This window comes from Pristiophorus japonicus, chromosome 1 (genome assembly GCF_044704955.1).
Source record: "Pristiophorus japonicus isolate sPriJap1 chromosome 1, sPriJap1.hap1, whole genome shotgun sequence".
Lineage (NCBI taxonomy): Eukaryota > Metazoa > Chordata > Chondrichthyes > Pristiophoridae > Pristiophorus > Pristiophorus japonicus.
In genome coordinates, this window is record NC_091977.1 from 380,355,114 (window position 1) to 380,367,613 (window position 12,500).

General features: G+C 40.5%; 1 protein-coding gene across 1 annotated transcript in view; it reads right to left on the bottom strand.

Moving 5' to 3' along the window:
- zfhx4 (zinc finger homeobox 4) overlaps positions 1–12,500 on the bottom strand; it is a 345,676-nt gene that overhangs the window by 72,010 nt on the left and 261,166 nt on the right. The window lies entirely within an intron of this gene.

Genomic DNA, 12,500 nt, shown 5'->3' on the forward strand with positions numbered 1-12,500 from the left:
AGGCCGAGGTTAATGGCCTTTCCAATCTCTGTGATAAGAATTCATTTTGTTCTATTACCAGCAGTTATCGTGAAGCCTGTTGCATCACTTCAGCAGGGTTCAATCAATGAGAGAACCTAATGAAGTAACCAGCTGTAGCTCTATTTCCCTGGTCAACTCTATCAGCCAAATAAGATCTATCAGCCAAATCTCAAGCGCTTTCTTAATAACAACATCTTTAAATGCAAATAAACTAGTGACACCAAAGTATTTCTCTTTAATCTCCAATTTTTATGTTGCTTTCAAGAAAGGAGAAAGAGTGAAATGAACTTGGCAATGCTGCATTAGGGTGACAATAATGCAGTATGGGTTGAAGTGGTGCAGATGGTTGGAGCACCACAAATTTGCTCTTGACCAGTTAAAGTTTTACAGTAGATCAACAGTTTCAATGCTGAATTAGCTGCAGGATTTTAAAAAATTGCATTTCTTTTGGTTGAAACCTACTAAAGAATCGTAAGACTGGTTTCATTTGAGAAAATCCAAGTTGTTTACTATTTCATGGTTTGAAACTGCAGATATATCACTTGTGAAGATTGACAAACTGCTGCAATTACAAGTTTAGCTTTACTAATTATCATTTTCATAAGGAGATTTAACTTTGTGGGAGTTTTTATTTTGAAGGTATGTATTCTTCAGTAGAATAATAAAGCTACATTTCACTTTTTATTCCTAATTTGATAACAACTTTGTAGAAGGAAGTAGCCTTCAAAAACTATGGCTTTTAATATGTAAGACGTGCATTTGAGACTTGTAGACATCCTGTTGAGCTGAAGTACTAAATGAAAGACAGCACAATAATAGATGTGTTACTTCAGTGAAAGTTGAACGGTGTTTTAGAATGAAGACTTATTTCTGTTCTTTCCTGATCCTTTTTATGCTTTGCTGCGAATACAATGGCCCGGATTTTGCAGTCAGTGACGAAGGGAATGCACTCGCCACTAACCTCAAAGAAAGCTGCCCACAAAGATTTACCGGGCTCTGTGACGTCAATTTCCCCTATTCCGATGTTAGTTTCAATCTGGCACCATCTATAGGGGAGCTGTGGCGTCCAGTAACAGTGAAGCCATCAAGAAAGCTGAGCAGCCAATCAGATTAAAGAATTCGGACTTACAGCAAACCAGGAAGTAGAAAGCACTGATTATCATTCACGTTTTAATCATTTTACTGAGAGCGAAATCAAAATTGGGACACACACACGGAATTAAGGTAAAATCTGAAATGTCCAAAACCTAAAAAAAAAGTAATTTTTATTGTGCAAAAATGTAAGGAATTTTTATCATGGAATGGAGTGAATGACACTCCACATTTCTAAAGTTAGTTTTTCAGGGTCAAGGAGGTTGTTCAGCAGTAATTATGACTTAGTACGCCGTTAAAAACTAGCTACACCTCATTCAACAAGGCTTAACTTTTTCAATGGTTTCTACAGTGAGAATAATGTGTAAAAATTTGGAATTCTGTCAAATCAGTGATTGTGTGTTGATTTATGCATCCACAAAGACTGCAACAGTAGACCGTGTGGAGGAGCAGGGAACAGCAATTTCCGCATTTAACTACGCATGTTTGGATGCCAGAAGTTGCTGTCAGTTAATGACAGTGAGCGCTGACAGTTTTGCCATCAGTACAACCACAAATTTCAGGTCAATGCAGTCTTCGAGGCTCCTTGCACAGGCTATGCAGTGCAGCAGTGCCACATCCAGCCATGTCACATCAGCCTGTTATTTGCTATATTGTACATTGAAAGCCACTTGTAGCTTTGCTTACCTCATTCTGTTAAACAAGATAAAGTATCCCACAATGAAATTTGTACTCTTTTAGCTAGATTAGCTGGTTCTTCAAATTCAAATTAATGAAAGCAATGACATTTGCTTCTGGAAAGGAAAATAGCACAGAAGAGAAGCCAATAAAAGCAATTGCTGAGACTCAACTCCAGAAGCACGCGCAGAAAATGTCTATTTCATTAAAACCTAAACAATATCACATGTACAATGGAATATGCAATGTATTTGGGCATGAGGTTACATAAGCTCCAAATATATTTTTTCCAAAGATTAAAGTTTGATGCCTTATGCAATAGCAACATTGTTCTACAGTTACCACTTGAGTTTGAATGAAAAATTGAGTTAATGTTATCTATTCAATGAATGGAGTGCAATTACTATTAAACTCTCATGGTGATATTTTATGATATTGAAAGTAAGTGAAGCCCATTCCATATTACATTCCATAAGTAATTAAGACCTATAAATACTAACATGCACAAAACCAATTTTTTTCTTTCTGTTCAACCTAATAACTCAACCACTATTTCATTTGTTAGGAGACTATGCAAATAACTTTTCATAACAGCAACAACACATGTTGTACCAACCCAAGGCCCTTTCCATGCTTCAAACTGAACTCTTAGTGCCATTGCACAAATGAGTTCAAGTCTGATTTAAATTCTTAAAATGTAAAGATTTCATTAGGAAAACTGAAGGCTCATGGGTATTCCAAGCCATACATGAAAGTAGATAAGATTTTTATACCCAAAAGGCATTTTAAGAACATCTGTCAATTTTCTTTTATGGAATGTACTGATTGTGTGCTATTGATTGCATCTTAAACAAAGTTGTTACAAAACCCAACCGTTAACAATTCACATTGAAAGGGGCAATCGATATTTAAATGACTCTGTTCATTGATTTAAAATTAACTTTCAATTAAGAGATCCATATGACTTTTAAATGCAACACTTATCCATTCCAGCGAAAAGGTACATTTATTGATACTCTTAAACAGCAGTGGCTGCTTTCACATCGATTCGGTCATTTGTGCTGTGATTCGTTAGCGTCATCAGCTTTAAAAACACGTAGCACAGCTTCACAACGCCTTATAGCACTAGCAGATGCAAGGAAGGGTTTGTTATATCAGCATGCTAACATGTTTTCCATTTAAATGCAAGAAGCTTGGAACATAACATCAGGTAGGATAAATGAAGTTGTAGTTATTTGAAAATGTATCTTTATCTGTACGGTTCTGCTAAATGCCTTCAGATTTTAAAACAATGACACAGTCAATGCTGCTTGCTTGCATTACACAGGAGCGATCCTTTATTTTGACTAATTAGACTATTGACAGCTTTTATTTCTGTAGGAGCAATGAACAAAATCTTTTATCAGTTATATAGATCCATCTAGAGTTCAACTATATTTTTTGGCTATGAACAGCTTCTATAAGATGTCTGAGTGTGTATCATTTAATATAATCCATGATATCGTTGAAACACAGTTTGTGTGTAGCGTCTTATAGTGAAATCCAGTGTCTTAACATAGGAAATGTTACAGAGACCTTATTAGCTAGAATACTGCTATAGTGCAATTAAAGTTATTAGCACTATTTACATGCAGCCTTGTTAATTTGCAAACAATTAGAACTAATGCCAGCTCCTAATTAAGCCATGCTGCTGAACCGAACTGAGTGGTTAATTAGAAGGAACTGAATAAGAAATATGCCCTTTAGCCTGCCAATTTCACAGCACTTTGTAACTCACTTCACCTCATGTTGTATCCAAGTAACGAAAGCATCTAAATCAAGTGCAGTGTAACAATGAGAACAGTTTATTGTGTTGTCATGCAGCAGGTGTACCGTGTACATGCAGTATTTTTTTCAATTGGCATGACTTACCCAGTGATTAAACAGTAAAGTGCAACAGAAAGTGGGAAAAGAGAAACAAAGTGCCATGATTTGGATTTGTTGATTTCATTGCAATTATGATAGAAAGGGACTTATAGTTCTTGTGAAATGGCCAGGTTTATGTGGGACTGTAGCTTTTCATTTCAACCGGAAAATGAATAGTTTTGTTACAAATTCTACTGACTCCTGTTCAATTAACTTCCGATATTTTAACTTTTTATTATGTTCTTAGGGCTCAAAATTGGCCCACCCCTTTTTTCGCCGCACTCACCGGAGATGCGCCGCTTTTCTGCGTTGAAAAAATTGCTCCTCACTTTGTCCGCTTGTCCGGCCTCTCCCGGGTCTTTGTGCAGTGTGGTCAGTCGGGTTGGGGGCGGAGCTAGTGTCCTGCGCTGAAAACAGTGCCGGGGCGTCTGCACATGCGCGTTGGAGTGTGCGTGACTTGCGCAGTAGCTCCTCGCCCCCAGCCTCTCAGACTATCGCTGCAGCGTGGGACCCAATCATCATCATACCGGCTACTGGTGCATCCTGCCCCCCCTATCCCAGGCCGAGTGGGGTACCGCACAGGCCGGCCCACTGCCTTCCCGGGTTGAAGATGAAGGTAGGGTAGGACTTACTTCTATTTTTTATTTGGATATTTTGAAAAAATTATGTAAATATGTTTTGTCTCTTGTGAATAGTGGTGACCATTTGTCAAGCCTATTCACCTGGTGCTATTGTGAAAGAAGAACATAAGTGACGGAGGAACACTGAGAGAATATCTTATTTATTTAAGTAGACTTTATTTAGATAATATGGGCTCAATTTTGGCCCAGTATAATCATTGCAAACAAATAATTGTTTAAATTAGGTGTGAGATTAGGGCAATTTAATTCAACTATCTCTTACTTCTTTTATTTTGTAGTTTAAGCTTCCATAAATGCTTCTCATGTATAGTAAATTAACTTTGCGAAGTTTGTCATATGATGTCCTGTATAGCTATTTGATCCTATTCATATTCTTTAGACAAGTCATTAAGATCTGCTGCGCTGATTTCTTAACTCTCTGCAAGGGTTTTCTGAAGTTCCCACATACGCTGGCCTAAGTAGATTTGAAGTAACTATTAGCTGGCTAAAGTGACCTAAACTGGCGTAGGTGGCTGGTAACGCCCCCTTTTGAGAAAAACTAAACTAAATTTAAAAAATCGTAACTAATTCAATTACACTGGCGCAAATTGAATATGCAAAATGGGGATTTTTAAGATACTCCAGAAAAATCAAGTTGCTCCAAAAAAAACGGAGCAACTCCTGGCCAATTTTGAGCCTATAGAAACCAAAATTTCTATTGCTATGCCTTCAGTCTCAGGCTTTCAGTGATGCAAGGAACTTACGTTGGGGTTTGGAAAATGGGACGACAGATGTCGAGGGATATCTGACTGATTCTTTTAAAGTGTCCAAATAAAGATAAATTTGCAAATAGTTAATTATTGGCCAGTTTCAGGACACATTCTGACAAAACTACTCAGCTCCAATCCTTGTTACAGGCTTGTTCCAGACAAAAGGAATGCTAGGGAAGAGGTGACAGTAGGTGTCTTTCACATCAATGCAGTATTCACCCAAGTAAGGAACCATACCAAAATTGAGGTCAATTGGGATAAATCGGAAACTGTCCAGTGGCTGGAGTCATACCTGATGGAAGTGGTTTCTCAGAAGCCAATCATCACATCCCCAGGGCATCACTGCAGGAGTTACTCAGGGTAGCCTCCTTAGCCCAACCATCTTGAACTGCTTCATCAAAGGCTTTCCTTCATCATGTCAGGAGTGACGTTGCTCTCTGGCAATCCTACACTCTTCGGTCCATTCACAATTCCTCTGATAATGAAGTGGCCATGCTAGCCTACAGTAGGACAACATCCAGGAGCAGGCTGACAAATGGCAGGTAACATTCATGTCACATAAGTACCAGGTAATTACCATCTCCAACAAGATAAAGCCCAACCACATTGCCCTAACATTCAATGGCATCACCATTACTGAATTCCCAACATCAGCATCCTGAGGGTCACCAGTGACCAGAAGCTTAACTGCACCAGCTATATCAACATCATGGCTACAAGCACAGGGCAGAGGCTGGGTACTTTGCAACAGGTAGTCCATTCCCTGGCCCCTCACTGCCATCAAAGCCTCCCTGAAAAAGTGCAACATCCCCACCAACACCTGGGAGTCCCGGCCAAAGACTGCCCTAAGTGGAGGAAGTGCATAAGAACATAAGAAACAGTAACAGGAGTAGGCCATATGGCCGCTCGAAACTGCTCCGCCATTCAATAAGATCATGGCTGATCCGATCATGGACTCAGCTCCACTTTCCCGTCCGCTCCCCATAACCCCTTATCATTTAAGAAACTGTCTATTTCTGTCTTCAATTTATTCAATGTCCCAGCTTCCACAGCTCTTTGAGGCAGTGAATTCCACAGATTTACAACCGTCTGAGAGAAGAAATTTCTCCTCATCTCTGTTTTAAATGGGCGGCCCCTTATTCTAAGATCATGCCCTCTAGTTCTAGTCTCCCCCATCAGTGGAAACATCCTCTCTGCATCCACCTTGTCAAGTCCCCTCATAATCTTATATGTTTCGATAAGATCACCTCTCATTCTTCTGAATTCCAATGAGTAGAGGCCCAACCTACTCAACCTTTCCTCATAAGTCAACCCCCTCATCCCTAGAATCAACCTAGTGAACCTTCTCTGATCTGCCTCCAAAGCAAGTATATCCTTTCATAAATATGGAAACCAAAACTGCATACAGTATTCCAGGTATGGCCTCACCAATACCTCATATAGCTGTAGCAAGACTGCTCTGCTTTTATACTCCATCCCCTTTGCAATAAAGGCCAAGATACCATTGGCCTTTCTGATCACTTGCTGTACCTGCATACTATCCTTTTGTGTTTCATGCACAAGTTCCCCCAGGTCCTGCTGTACTGTGGCACTTTGCAATCTTTCTCCATTTAAATAATAACTTGCTCTTTGATTTTTTTTTTCTCTGGGAGACACTGAGCAATTTGAGTATCGTTGCTGAGAGCATGCAGAAATCAAGCGCAGGCAGCAGAAAGAGTGTGCGGCAAACCAGTCCCACCCACCGCTTCCTTCAACGACTATCTGTCCCACCCGTGACAGAGACTGTGGTTCTCGTATTGGACTGTACAGCCACCTAAGAACTCATGTTAAGAGTGGAAGCAAGTCTTCCTCGATTCCAAGGGACTGCCTATGATGCTGATGATGACTGCCTCTTCACCATTAAAAAGGCTCAAAAGTGTTATGGAATACTCATCGTTCACCTGGATGTGTTCAGTGACAACGCTCAAGAAGGATTGCTTCCAGGACAAAGCAATCTGCTTGATCAACATCCCCACCACTGAACTCAATATCTACCCTCAGATCGCCGAGGCGGTCAATGCCAGCAGTGTCGTACCCAGTACCTGGCTCCAGTGCTCAAAGAGGTTTCATGACTTCAGACAAGTGGTCAAGGTCAGTGAATGCATCTGAAAAAGCTAACGCTTACCAAATGCACCACTAGTCTCACACACTGCTCAATGCACGACCCATCCCATCACTCACCTACCAACAATCTCTACCAAACACGAGGCACAGCTCACATTTCTAGCTTCATCTCAACCCCTTGGAGGAAACGATGCTGGTCATTCTTGGCAGGATCTTGGCTGTGCCGTTGTCCAGCGGTGGGGCTGAAAGAATACAAGATGCCGGTATCCTCATACGTTATCCTCCTTCGCACATCCCACTTCCCCCTCATCCCACAATATCTTCTGCTTTACAAGCTGCACATGTATGCATACATCTCTTGTATTACACCCCTCCCCACACCTTGTGCCTTCCTCATTTCAGACACCCAAGAAATCTAGCATGCCCAGCCAGTGCTTAACCAAGAAGAGGGAGAGGAGAGTGAGGAAGAAGAAACCATCACTTGATTTGACACTCGCAGCCATCAGCTCCTTAAGGTTATCCTGCAAGGCCATCTGCAGTGTCCCCCACTGAAAGTCAGTAGCCTTCCACCAGCCATGCTGCAGCCACTGGGGTAGCACTGCGTAAGAGCACCAGGTTAGGCAAATGCACAGGCAAGACACTCACTAAAGGAATACACAAGGGTGATTAGTTGATTTCCTGATGTAATATTGGATGCATATAGGGATAAGGTTAGATTGGAAAGTTTGCTTTGTGGTGGCTTTTATTTCAGCATTGTGGCCAAGAGGACGCTGTGCTGGTCAGTAACAGAGGGAAGATAAGTTGTGGGACAAATGTTGAAAAAGGAATTTGAGATGTGATCATTGGTACCACAGGCGGATGATTCGATCCCAGATGTCCTGGCCAGAAAGAGGCTCCTTTGGTTGCCTCCTTCCCTCCCGTGCTCCTCTTTTGCTTCTTCCTCTTCTTCCTCCTCCCTCTGCGAGCAGCTTGTCCTCTTTGCAGCTTCTTCATGTGATGCTGCAGCCCAAAGGAGACTGCAACTAGAGCCCCCAGGGTTGGGAGCAAGTGGTCTTCTCAGAGGGCTTCTTTAACAGCCAGAGCCCTGCACGTGTCCAGCAACACTACCTGCACACTTTAACAACTTTTTAAATGTATTGCAGCAAGCCACTATTCCAATAAAGTGTAAAGAAACCAGTACAAAAGCAAAAATCTAAAGTTGTGATTGTCCCTTTAAGAAGCGCTGACATTAGGTCTGTCGTAATTCTGCATGCACATTCTGCCTGTGTGCTTTGGAGAGGGCATTAATAAGAGTGGTTACATCCAAAATACCAGATCATGCATCAATTTTGTGTTGCACGCCGATTGATGTCACAATCTAGCTCATCTAAATATGTGAAGCGAGTTCAGGCAATGGCAGCGCTGCCGACCTGCCCAAAAAGGCAGCCACTGTGTTCCACACGGAAGCAGGCGGCCGCCATTTTTTCTTCCAAAATGGCCTTAACGGCCGGCACAAACTGATCCAATTTTCTGGCACGTCAGTGCAACAGGAGGAGGGAATGAAGCTGGACAGGTGGATGAGGTATCAGTGGGAGAGGATTTTGGTGGTAGTGATCATACTTCAGATAGATGGAAATGGATAAAGATAGGACAGGAGTAATAATTCTCAATTGCAGAAAGGCCAATTTTATTGAGCTGAAATGTGATTTCGCAAAAGAGGACGGAAACAGCTACTTGAAGGTAAATCAGTGTCAGAGAAGTGGGAGGCATTCAAGGAGGAGATAGTGAGGGTTCAGAGCAAATATGTTCCCATGAAAAAAAAGGATTGGAGTACAAATCTAGAGCCCCCTGCAAGTCAAGGGGCATACAGGGTAGGATAAAGAAAAAAAGGGAAGCTTATGTCAGATACTGAGAGCTCAATACTGCAGAATGCCAAGAGGAGTATAGAAAGTGCAGGGGCAAAATTAAAAAGGAAATTAGGAAAGCAAAGAGAGGGCATGAAAAAATATTATCAAGTATAGTAAAGGAAAATTCAAAGATGTTTTATAAATTCATAAAGAGCAAAAGGATAACAAAGGAAAGAGTAGTCTATTAGAGACCTAAAAGGAAACCTGTGTGTGGAGGTGGAAGATGTGGCTATAGTTCTTAATGAATACTTTGTGTCTGTCTTCACAAAAGAAAGATACGATGCAGACATTGTAGTTAATGAGGTGGAGTGTGAAATATTAGATGATATAAAGATAGTGAGAGAGGAAATATTAAGGGGTTTAGCATCTTTGAAAGTAGATAAATCATCTGGCCCAGGTGAAATGTATCCCAGACTGTTAAGAGAAGCAAGGGAGGAAATGTATTTTTATTTTCCAATCCTTTCTGGCTACAGGTGTGGTACCAGAGGATTACTAATGTTGTACCATTGTTTAAAAAGGGAGAAAAGGATAGACAGAATAATCAAAGGCCAGTCAGTGGTGGGAAAATTATTGGAAAAAGTTCTGAGGGACAGTATTAACCATCATTTAGAAAGGCACAGATTAATCAAGGCCCGCATGGATTTATAAAGGAAAGGTCGTGTCTGACTAACTTGATTGACTTTTTTGAGGAGGTAACAAGGAGGGTCAATGAGGGTAGTGCATTTGATATAGTCTACATTGATCTTAGCAAGGCTTTTGACAAGGTCCCACATAACAGACTGTTCAGAAAAGTAAAAGCCCATGGAACCCAAGACAAAGTGGCAAGTTGGATCCAAAATATCTCGGAGGCAGGAAGCAAAGGGTAATGGTCGTTGGGTGTTTTGTGACTGGAAGACTGTTTCCAGTGGGATTGCGTAGGGCTCAGTGCTGGGTCCCTTGCTTTTTGTGATATATGTCAATGACTTAAGACTTCAATTTGGGGCCATGAATAAGAAGTTTGCAGATGATACAAAAATTGGCCATGTGGTTGATGGTGAGGAAGAAAGCTGCAGATAGCAGGAATATAGCAATAGACTGGTCAGGTGGGCAGAAAAATGACAAATGGAATTCAATCTGGAGAAGTGCAAATAATGCATTTGGGGAGGGCTAACAAGGCAAGGGAATACACAATAAATAGTAGGGTACTGAGAAGTGGAGAGGAACAGAGGGACCTTGGAGTGCATGTCCAGAGATCCCTGATGGTACCAGGACAGGTAGTTAAGAAGGCATACGGAATATTAGCTGAGGTATAAAATATAAAAGTATAGGTTATGCTTGAACTGTATACAACTCTAGTTAGGCCACAGCTAGAGTACTGCATACAGTTCTATTCACCACATTACAGGAAAGATGTGTTTGCAATAGAGAGGGGACAGAGAAGATTTACGTGGATGTTGCCAGGATTGGAGAGTTTTAGCTATGAGGAAAGATTGGATAGGCTGGGGTTGTTTTCTTTGGATCAGAGGAGGCTGAGAGGAGATTTAAGTGAGTTGTATAAAATGAAGGACCTAGATAGAGTGGATAGGAAGGACCTATCTCCCTTAACAGAGAGGTCAATAATCAGGGGCATAGATTTAAAGTAATTATTGGTAGAATTAGAGAGGGGTTGAGGAGAATTCTTTTTACCTAGACGGTGGTGGGGGTCTGAAACTCACAACCTTAAAGAGTAGTAGAGGCAGAAACCCTCATCACATTCAAAACATACTTGGATATGCATTTGAAGTTCCCTAACTTACAAGGCTACGGAACAAGAGGTGAAAAGTGGGATTAGGCTTGATAGCTCTTTTTCAGCCAGCACAGACACGATGGGCCGAATAGTAACCTTCTGTGCCATAAACCTGTATGAGCCTATTCTGTTTATTCAAGAGTGTGAATTTGTTTTACAATATAATCATTGTTTTGCATTGTCTTAATGAGAATGAATTAATAAGCCAAGCTTGGTTTGTTGATACCATACCCGTCTCCAGAGGTGATTGGTTGCCTCCTTGAAAAATCACTTCACAAGGATTCAGGGTCCACTTACACTACCGTTGTCGAATCAGTTCAAAGTGCAGTTATGTGTAAATGCAGGCTGAGTGTGTTGTCAGGGCTTTTACACTCAACTTACATTTACAATGGTGTAAAACTATTTCAAATTTGCATTGATGATAAATTTGTGGAGTGTGAATGCACTGTTTGTATTATGTTCATTCATGGCAGTCTTGCTCCAAATGTTTATTGTATCACAGTGGGACAGGAAGTTAGTAAGAATATTTACTTCTGTGATTCAATATCAATGAAAAACGGGCAATATATATTTTGGTTTTCTATCAGTCACTGTTCAGAAAGAACTGGATTATTACAGCAGGCTACTGCCATAAACTGTTTCAATACAGTTGAATTACAGCAGCAGAGAGAACAGTTCTAGTTGTTATACTATCATACACATTTGTGATCACTGGAGATCTATCAGCAAGAAGATATCAAAATACATGTTGTATAATTAGGTACATAGATACATATATGAAATTAACTAGTGTGTAGTTTTTGCCAATGGCAACTTTACAAATGCTTGAATATTATCATTATAAAGTCTAGAGATTATTTGTAAAATTGACGGATGAATCAGAGGTCTGCATCATTTCCAGTAGCCAGCTGTGAAATTCCAAATTAGTTGTGAGTCATGCAAAAATTGTTTGAACAACAGCACACACTTTCAGTTAAAAACTGCAGAAAACTGCAGAGAATACAGCACCTTTACATGAGTCTGAGAATCATGGTCATCTTGTCTACAGAGTCCGCAGCAAGCCCGCCTATTATAATGCAATTATACAAGTCTCTTTATCCTGACACTTGCATGAGCTGATGCCACTCAGTCTCTAGCTTGCTTCATTTTTATGCCATGGCCCAGTGCTGTCTGTTCAACTGAAGTTAAACTGCCCCAGGCTGACCTATGGGTAGCTTGTGATGTAATCCCTGAGAGTAAAATGCAAGCAAGCTAATTATATAAAGCATCAAGTTTTTTATACATATAATCTGCTCCTTTCCATCTCACCCATCGGCATACCTACTTAATACTGTAAATATTTAAAATCCTCATTTTGTCTGATGATCATCACCATCACATTAATGCAAAGCAAATTCTTTATGAGCTAATGAATGTGGGATATATCACTGTTATTTTAAGTGCTGTACAATTAAGAAGTTTCATCATAAATGCAGATATGAAAGCGTAAACTTCACTACATCTCAGATTAATTTGTAATTCATTATTTTTTTCCATCTTACAACATTCTGTAATAGTATAACTATCAAAACACAAAAAGCTTCTGAAGTTATTGTACTGGCTAGTATCATGACCAAGATCAAAGGTACTGATGTGTGAATTCAATGCCTTAGCCACCCCC